The following is a 9,791-nucleotide window of genomic DNA, read 5'->3' as shown; positions in this document are numbered from 1 at the left end:
TCGACGGATGCAGATGTTCCCTCCAGAGAAGGAGGCGCCATTGTTCATCACGACCCAGAGTCGCTGAACTTGCAGGCCTGGCTCCTGCAGCACTAGAGTTTGGAGGGTACGATATCCCGGCTGACTGCAGAGAGGTTCTTGCAAAGGCCAGGGCATCCTCGACTCTCAAGTGCTACGGACACAAGTGGAAGAGGTTCTCTGTCTGGTGCCGTGCACAGAAGATTAACCCTCTATGTATTACTGCCCCTCAAGTGCTACCGTACTTACTGTCACTGGCCAAAGCTGGACTAGCTCATGCTTCCATCAAGATACATCTGGCAGCGATTTCCCGATACACCAGAACTGCAGGACGGTCGTCTGTGTGGTCTCATCGCCTGGTGAAGGAGTTTATGAAAGGACTGTTCCGATTGTTCCCCCCGGTGAAGGCTCCAGCCCCGGCATGGGAGCTCAACGTGGTGCTGACAATCACCTCTGCACGACGCATGGGAGAGATTCAGGCCCTTTCCTGCAAGCCTCCATACTTGACTTTCCACGAGACGAGGGTGGTGCTGAGGACACACCCCTCCTTCATGCCCAAAGTGCCGTCGGACTTCCATCTCAACGAGCCCTTGGTGTTACCAGTCTTTTTCCCGTCGCCTTTGTCGCGGGCCGAGAGGACTTTGCACTCGCTGGATGTAGCTAGAGTGCTGAAGTTCTACGTGGACCGAACGAAGAGTTTTCGGAAGACATCACAGCTGTTTGTGAACTTTGGACCTGTGAACCAAGGGAAGGCTCTCTCGAAGGCATCCATTTCCAGATGGCTCTCCGGCTGCATCATGCACTGTCATCGGTTGGCAAACCGACCGTTGCGCGGCCGTCCGAGAGCCCATTCGACCAGAGCGATCGCTGTTACCATGGCGTTTTTGTCTGGTGTGCCCCTGCTGGACATCTGCAGTGCTGCTACGTGGAGGTCGACGCACACCTTCACGAGATTCTACTTCGTCGACCGGGATTCCAGGGAGGAGTCCAGAGTCGGCCAGGCACTGCTGCGCAACCTGTTCACTTAAGGTGAGCCTGGTGAGGCGGTAAGAGATGCTTAATGTTGAGTTTTATGTAATGCTTAATGTTGAGCCTTTGCCACCTCCCGTGGTTGTGCATGTGTGTACTGCTATGTATTCTTCTATTCATGAGCATGTGAATCCATGCCAGACCCCATGCTGGAGAAGGAATAAGTTACTTACCTGTAACTGTTGTTCTCCAGCATGGGTCTGGCATGGATTCACATGCGAACGCTCCCTCCTTCCCCTCTGCGGCTCTTCACTTGGTCAAACTGCCACTTTACGTGCTACCAAATCTGAGGATGGCTGCCAGGGGCGGGGCTTAGGGAGAGGGCAGTCATTGGCTGGGGGACCCAGAGACCAGTGATTGGTTACTACTAAGAAAGACAGATAAGAAACAAAACTGATACTGATTTTTTCTTTACTGAGGATTCCCAGCCTGACGACGGGGAATATTCATGAGCATGTGAATCCATGCCAGACCCATGCTGGAGAACAACAGTTAAAGGTAAGTAACTTGTTCCTTACCACACTTTAAAGTATATTTCACACAAAGAGGTCTCCCATAGTATTGCCATGGGAATGGCGGGATTTCAGGGACCATGCCATCATATCCTATCAATGCAAGGGTTTATTGAGAGAAAACAATGAACCAGCAGTGACTCTCCCTCCCTTTAAGGGCATATCCGTAGATCCACGTGTTTATTTGTAGTGCATCGCACGGTATAACCTAGTTTACAGTGAGTTAATGGAGAGAGCAAGAACAAGCGTGTAAAAACCCATCAGAAGTGAGCAGTGGACACATTTTTGCAGTGAACCTGAGCGTGTGGCGGGAGACGTCAGCTACCAGAAGTAGCATACTGGGGTGCGTTAAATACCCTGAGACGGTTAGTGAACAAAAGGACGCTCCAGGATCCAACAAATCTTCATGTTTGCTGTTTGTGTACGGCATTAGACATTGCACTAGGGACTTACGTCCCCTTAGAAAAGACCACTGAACTAAGTTGTTTGTCCTCCATAATGACAAGGTTAACTTAATAGGTTTCCACTAGGATTTCCTAAAAGGAGTTGATACAAAATAATAACAAAAAACTATTATAATTAAAATAATTAATGATAAGTATAATTACAATTAATTATGTAAGGCCTCTGCTTATTACCCAAGAGTCCCTGGTCTATATTATATTGAACTGGTAACAGGTTGAATATAAATTGAGAACAGTCGTTTGGGCTTGAGCAGCCAAAATGATTTTCCATTAAAATCCTCCCAGTGAAGCCTCTGCAATAAGGCTTGTTTTCAAAGAATTGTTCATTGCTTGCTGGGGACAACCAAAGTTGGCACTTATGTGCTGTGGCGGTGCTTGCTTGTAATTGTAAATGTCCATGAGGCGGAGTGGACAAGGAAAGAGTAAAAGTGAGAAAATCATGCTTTTATTCATACATTTTCCCATTCGATTGCCATCATCTTTGCAGGTGATATTTACAATGGATTCCTATTGGATCCACATGTTCTTGACCATGTGCCAAACCGAGACTGATTTCATATGAATCGGTGCGTTGTGCACGTCCATGAAAATCTTATGCAGGCTTACACCAAAGCACATTCATGAGACAGAGGAGGTGAGCAAGGGAGAGCTCTTATCTCCACTCCATGCATCTCCTCCATCTCGTCAGTGTTACAGAATGAAGCAGCACATTTAATTGAGGCATTAAATATTATGCCTTGCTTTTTCACCTTTCTTTAAAATGTGGCTGAATGTGCATTACACCAGTGGTGATCTAAGACTCTTCTCATACATGATTGACTGATGAGTCTCACTTGGGCAGTGTCATAGTAAAATGTTAGATTCACTACTCCTATAAAGAATTTAGATAGTTTAGCGACTCTTCTCATACATGATTGACTGATGAGTCTCACTTGGGCACTGTCATAGTAAAATGTTAGATTCACTACTCCTATAAAGAATTTAGATAGTTTAGCGACTCTTCTCATACATGATTGACTGATGAGTCTCACTTGGGCAGTGTCATAGTAAAATGTTAGATTCACTACTCCTATAAAGAATTTAGATAGTTTAGCGACTCTTCTCATACATGATTGACTGATGAGTCTCACTTGGGCAGTGTCATAGTAAAATGTTAGATTCACTACTCCTATAAAGAATTTAGATAGTTTAGCGTTTTCTAAGTCTACTTTGCGTTAGAATGCACGACTTTCGTTTGATGTTGAGTCTTATTAAATGTGATTTTGGCACTCAAAACAGCCAAATCTGACAGGAAAAAGACATACCTGGTGCAGTGCTTAGTTCAACTGCTTTAAATATATTATGATGGTAAATCACTCCCATGTACGAATTTATCTCCCAGTGTTATGCTTTTAATTTTCTGATGCCTGGAGTTTAATGCATATAATATTTATTTAAAGGTATAGAAAATTCAATTGGGAGCGACACATACATTTTAAGGCATTTCATGTTGTTTTCTCCTGCAGTGATGTCCAGTGGATCCCAGCAGTAGAAAGAAGGAGGGATTATGTAGGAATACTAGGGGCTGTGAGGTACAGGGGTTCATGCATATGTAGTGGTAGTGGGATTACGTAGAAATACAAACATCATAAGTGGAAAATGCAGCCAGCACGTGCACCAGATGGAAATGCACACATTATTGCAGTGAGCACATGTTTAAATTATTTAATTTCAGGATAATATTCCATTTGACTGAATTTGCACCACATTTAATAACTAATATACATTAACATACTAACTTAATGAATCCCATTTAACAAACTGAATCCCATATTTTTAACATGGTGTGCAAATTAGTTTACATGGGAATAAATGTTCTGAATCCAAATTTGAAATGCATGTGGCTTCACTCAATGAGGATTTTAAACGTGCAGCATGGGTTTGTTTGCTAGGCTGAACTATGCAAAGAAGGGCATAGTTACAGAAGGCCATTGTGTGTGCAGGAAGCGATGTTACATTTGTAGTTAGCAAAACTGTCATTTTTCAAAAGGAAAAATACTGGGCTGAACCGATGAGGTGACATGAGCTAAGCAAGGGGAAGGATTCGTCTTGAGTGACAGTGGGAGGTTTTAAAAAGAAACTGGGAGAGGGTGTGAGTTCAGATGTGCAGGGAGACGTACAGTACAGGAGCCACTTAGGGGGCAGACATTCACTGGCATCCAGGTCGTGACATTCTTTAAGGCTTCACGAGAGCTGGGCGGAGGCAGTCCTAGTAGTTGCTGGGGTCCTGATAATCCTTATTGGTGGGCAAGCCAAGAGAGAGGGGATTCCCTCGTTCAGCAGTGAAATTAATGTCATCAATTTCTAGGTAATTATGGTTCGAAGTGAGGGTGTGCTGGATTTGCCTCTACAATAGTCAGTCACGAGTGGGTCATTTCATGTTTAATATTTCAATGTTAAAAGTTCATGCGGTTCTGAATTTACAAGGTTGTTTTTTTTTATAGTTGGATGTTCATAAAGTGTAACTCCTGCCAAGTCCTTTACTTCAAGGTCAGGTTGCCAGGGCTGCTTACAGTTAATTCTATTTGTTCTGAAATGTGCCTTTTGCAATTGTTTTTTTCTTTCACATTCGCACTAGCAAATATGTTCCATGCATAGCTGTTGTCATGTGTAATTGGTAAATGTATCTGTCACAATAAAGACGCATCATAAAAATTACTTTGTGTTCTGATGCATTTTGTGGCATTTGGTCATTCTATTTGATCTGGGCTCACAGACAAGCATGTGATAATAAATGCTTCCATGTGGATAATCTGATGTGAACTCTATAGTTACAAAGTGAGCGAGTGTGCAGTATTTCATTTTGCATATTTACAGTTGTGCAGATCAGCCATCAGGGCATATTTCGGCATCGTATATAAGTTACTGAAGGGTAAATTTACCGGCCAAACTAAGTGTAATAAGTCCAGTATCTAGTATTGTAAAAGACCGGGGATAAAGAGGACATTTATTAGAATATATTCTGAGGAGCGTGCCAACATTATAAAAAGGGATTTTCACAAGAGGTGCTATGCTGTAATACAAACCACTATTTACCACCATAATAAGCTACCACAGAATTAGGTGTAACTCCTTCAGAAAATATATCTAACATATTTGGTGCATTGGTCATTGGGAACTTTAAAATAGTTAGGGGGCGTGGCATTGCGTTAGGCATAACCATTCTGTGCACTTAAAAAGGAATTAGTGCTGTGAAGTGATAGTGCAGCGTTGTTTGCAGTGTCCCCATGCCCCAAGTTGAAGCTGATTTTTCTGATCTGGCGAACTACCCTGAGGCGAAACTATTCGCTCATGGAGTTTGGTCTTCAGAAAATGCAACGCCATGGAAAGACATGATATGCGGGAAGTGGAGAAAGAGTTACTGCAGGATATTTTTGAGGAAGGGAGTATTGCACAAATATACCTTATGAGACTGTTTAAAACTCCAGACCGGAAGGGGGAGAAGGATTGTATCATATGGCTATGCGCTAAATTATGGTTTCTCTTACACCGGTTTTTGAAAATGCAAGGAAATGACACAGAGGTCATTAGTAAATTGCAGGGCAGTTTGGATGATGCAGTTAATCAAATACAGTACCTAAAAGCGGAATTAGAGCAGTCTAATACAGAATTACAATCTAAATGTAGCAATATGGATGCTCAATTGGCTCAGAAGGAAACACAATTTAATGAGAGTGGGCAAGAATGAATGCACTTAAAGGGGACTTTAGATGCAATAAGACAAGACAAAGATGATGCCATTTCAGAATTACAAACACTTAGCAAGAAGAGCAGAGAGAAAGATAAGGAATTCCGTGCTGTAGAACAAGAAATAGTTATATTGTTGGAAGAGAATGACAAGAAAGACAGAGCTTTTTTTTTTAAAAACTTTTTTTTATTAAACAGCTTGGCAGCTAAACACAGGCGTGCAATACACAAGGTAAATCCAAGGTAGGTACATTTAAAACAGTATAGGCATAAAGTCGGACCGTTTAGTTTGAACATTTTCCATCAGGGACACATACATTAGCAAGCGCAGTATAGGAGAACCCTCAGTTCAGGTTAGACCACCTATGCGAGTGGGTGTAGTAGTTGGGGAAGTTGTATCCGGCGTCACACTTAACTCCGACATATAGGAGCGGAACCAGACCCAGACATCCCTGGGCCTCGAGTGAGCTGGTTGTAGGCAGGACCACGCTTCCTCAGTGTCTGAGGCCCATGTGAGAGCTCTGAGCCATTGTGTATGTGTGGGGGGTGCGGGGCGAAGCCAACAAAGCAGAATGGCTCGCACCGCAAGGAGCATGCGAAGGCCGGCCAGTTTCTTGGAATTTCGGGGGAGCCCAGGGAAGTCATGGAATAGAGCCTTCATTGGGGAGGGGTCTATACGCTGATCGAGTACAGCGGAGACGGTTGTGAACACCGTCTCCCAGTATTGGGAGAGTCAGGGGCAGGCCCAGATCATATGTATATAGTCGGCGCCATCCTGTCCACATCTGGGGCATCTTGGGGAATGATCGCTAAGCATACGATGCAACCTGCTCGGAAACCTATGTAACACCTTTAGTTGGACCAATTTGAACCGAGAATTGAATGATACCTGGTGTATGCGGGCACACATGTGAGCCCAGCGGTCGTCAGTCACCTCCTCCCCGAGGTCCTCCTCCCACGCCCGCCTGAGCCCAGTGAATTTCGGAATGGATCTGGATTGGATCATTGTGTATAGCCTAGATATTTTCCCTCTGGTAGGCATGGGGGAGGTCAGTTCCTCAATGGCGGGATCGTCCGGTGGCATTGCTCGGAACATGGGGTAGGTTTTTTTCAGAGTTTTACGTAAGGCTGAATACTGAAGCCATGCACCCGAGCCTCCCCTCAAGGGCAGCGGTAGGTCGGGCCACTCAACAAAGTTACCCTGCTCGAATACATCGCGGGGCAACTCGTATCCCGCTTCAGCCCATCTACGCACAGTCGACGGAGGGACCTGCGGGATCCCGGGGAGAAAGTTCCACAGTGGGAGGTTGCCATGAAAAGGATGAGGGGTGTCTAGTAATTTCCACGTTTTCGTTAATGCCAGGGAGGTACACGCCACCGGATTTAGTGTATCCCGTGTCAAAGGGATGGGCCATATCACCAGGGAGCGGATGTCACGGTCGCTGACCGCTAGCTTTTCGAGTCTAACATGTGGGGGGGGGGTCTACTGTGTTGAACCAGTAGGACGTGTATTGGATTTGAGAGACCAACCAGTATTTAAGAAAATCGGGGGCCCCAAAGCCACCGTCGGCCATCGGGGTAGACAAGGTCCCGAGCTTGAGCCTGACCGTGCCCGAGTGCCATAGGAACGAGTTGATGTTGCGTGACAATGCGTGGAAGAAACCCTCGCCCGGCCACAAGGGGACATTTGTGAACCTGTATAGTAGTTGGGGCAACACTATCATTTTTAACAGCCCTATTCTGCCTGCCAGGGAGATCGGCAATTTACTCCACGCCTGAGTCTTAGTCTCCAGGTGCGCTGGGTAGTTATGATAGTTCTCCTCAAGGGTCACCTCGGACTGATGTGTTATTTCAATCCCCAGGTAAGTGAACTTCGATTGTGCCCATGCAAACCCCATGGTGTCGGGGGGGGGGGGGAGGGTGCATTCCGTGAGTGGAAAGAGCATAGATTTTGCGCAGTTCACCTTGAGGCCTGAGATGTATCCGAAGTAGATGACATCTTTCAGTATCGGGGGTAGATTAGTGGAGGGGGACCGCACGAGGAGGAGTGCATCATCTGCGTAGAGGGATACGATATCGGCTTGGCCCGCCAAGCGAAGCCCCCTGTGCGAGTGTCGTTGTCGAAGCATGTCGGCGAAAGGTTCTATCGCCAAAGCGAAAATCAGGGGAGAGAACGGGCAGCCTTGTCTTGTTCCTCTGGAAATATTGAATATTGGAGAGCATCTGTCCTCCGTGCGGGCACTGGCAACGGGCCCTGAGTAAAGTACCTTGACCCAGGAGCAAAAAACCGGCCCGAATCTGCATTGTTCGAGCACCCTCCAGAGGTATCTCCAAGAGACTGAATCAAACGCCTTCTGCATGTCGAGGGTCGCGGCAACCGCCTGCACACCGGGGCTGATCCTGCTAATTATATTAAAGAGCCTTCTAAGGTTTAGAGCGGTGGAGTGACCCGGGATGAATCCCGCCTGGTCCTGGTGTATAATAGATGGCATACAAGGAGCAAGTCTGGTCGCTAACATTTTGGTGAAGATTTTCGTGTCACAGTTAATGAGGGAAAGCGGGCGATATGAGCTGCACTCGGTAGCAGGTTTACCAGGCTTGAGCAGTACAGTAATTGTGGCTTCACGGAGTGATGGGGGAGTATGCCTGCTTCCACCGATTCCTCCCAGAGAGCTATTAAATGAGGGAGTAAGAGAGTCTTATAGGCTTTATAGAATTCGACCGGGATGCCGTCGGATCCGGGAGCCTTCCCCGAAGCGAGAGAGTCTTTAGCCTCCGTAAACTCTTCAGGGGTGAGTGGAGAATCGAGGGAGCCAGCGGTCTCGGGAGAAAGGACCGTTAGAGGGAGAGCCGCAAGATAGGAATCCACCTCCGCCTCTGTGGCCTCATCCGACTCGGAGTACAGGGCTTTGTAGAAAGCGAGGAACTCTGAGTTGATGGCCTGCGATGTAATAGCTAAGGAGCCATTTGGTCGAGCAATCCCAGGTATATGTGGAGGACCAAGCTCATGGCGTACGAGTCTAGCCAGGAGGCGGCCCGGGCGTTCGCCCTCACCGTATCTCCTCGCCAGGCCGGGGTTATCTAGGAATTTTTGTTCTCGATCCGCTAGAGACCGAAAAACGTCTAGTTCCGCCCCTATGGCTGCAAGGGTCGCAGGGGTTGAAGACCGTGAGCACTGGGCCTCCAGGGCCGATAGTTTGGCTTCACTGGCAGCGATATCCCTTCGGATTGTCCTGAGTATGCCGCTCTCTTTAGACAGTGCTATGCCCCTAATATATGCTTTAAAGGCCTCCCATAGGGTGGCCTGCGAGGACACCGAGCCCTTGTTTATTTAAAAAAACTCCTCAATGGCTACCTCGAGCTCCGATCTGAACAGAGGGTGAAGGAGAGAGTGGGGTTTCATCCTCCAGCGTCTGGTGCGGTCACCGTCTAGCCCCCAGCACATGGTGATGGTCACCGGGGAGTGGTCCGATAGGGTCCTAGGGGGAATCGTTAGTTGTACTACATTTTTGACCAACACGTCAGAGATTACCCATCTATCAATTCGGGAATAAGAGTCATGAACTGAAGAGTAAAAGGAGTAAACACGGGAATCAGGGTAGAGTAGTCTCCATGCGTCCACGACTGCAAGGCGGGGGAAGGACAACAGTGCAGCATAGGCCGCCCTGGAGAGCTGGCCGGGCCTGGACCCAGATCTGTCAAGGTCTGTATCAAAAATGGTGTTAAGTCCCCCCCCAGAGAATAGGAACCAAAGGGAATCCATCTAGAAGGGATGTGAGGTGTGTGAAAAACTCTGGGTCATCTATGTTGGGGCCATAGATGTTAAGCAATATCACCTCCCTATTCTGGAGTGTAGCATGGAGTAATACATATCTACCCTGGGGGTCTATTTGTGATGAGAGGAGTGTGAATTTAAGACTCTTATGAATAATAGTCATAACCCCACGGCTTTGAGTAGAGAAGTTGGTGAAGTATCTCTGGGGGCCCCAGGTTCTGGCAAATCTTAAATAATGTTCAGAGCGCATGCGTCTCCTGTAAGAAG

The sequence above is a fragment of the Ambystoma mexicanum genome, chromosome 4q (assembly GCF_040938575.1).
Source record: "Ambystoma mexicanum isolate Mex_15411 chromosome 4q, UKY_AmexF1_1, whole genome shotgun sequence".
NCBI classification, from domain to species: Eukaryota; Metazoa; Chordata; class Amphibia; order Caudata; family Ambystomatidae; genus Ambystoma; species Ambystoma mexicanum.
Note: the sequence above shows the minus strand (reverse complement) of the source record.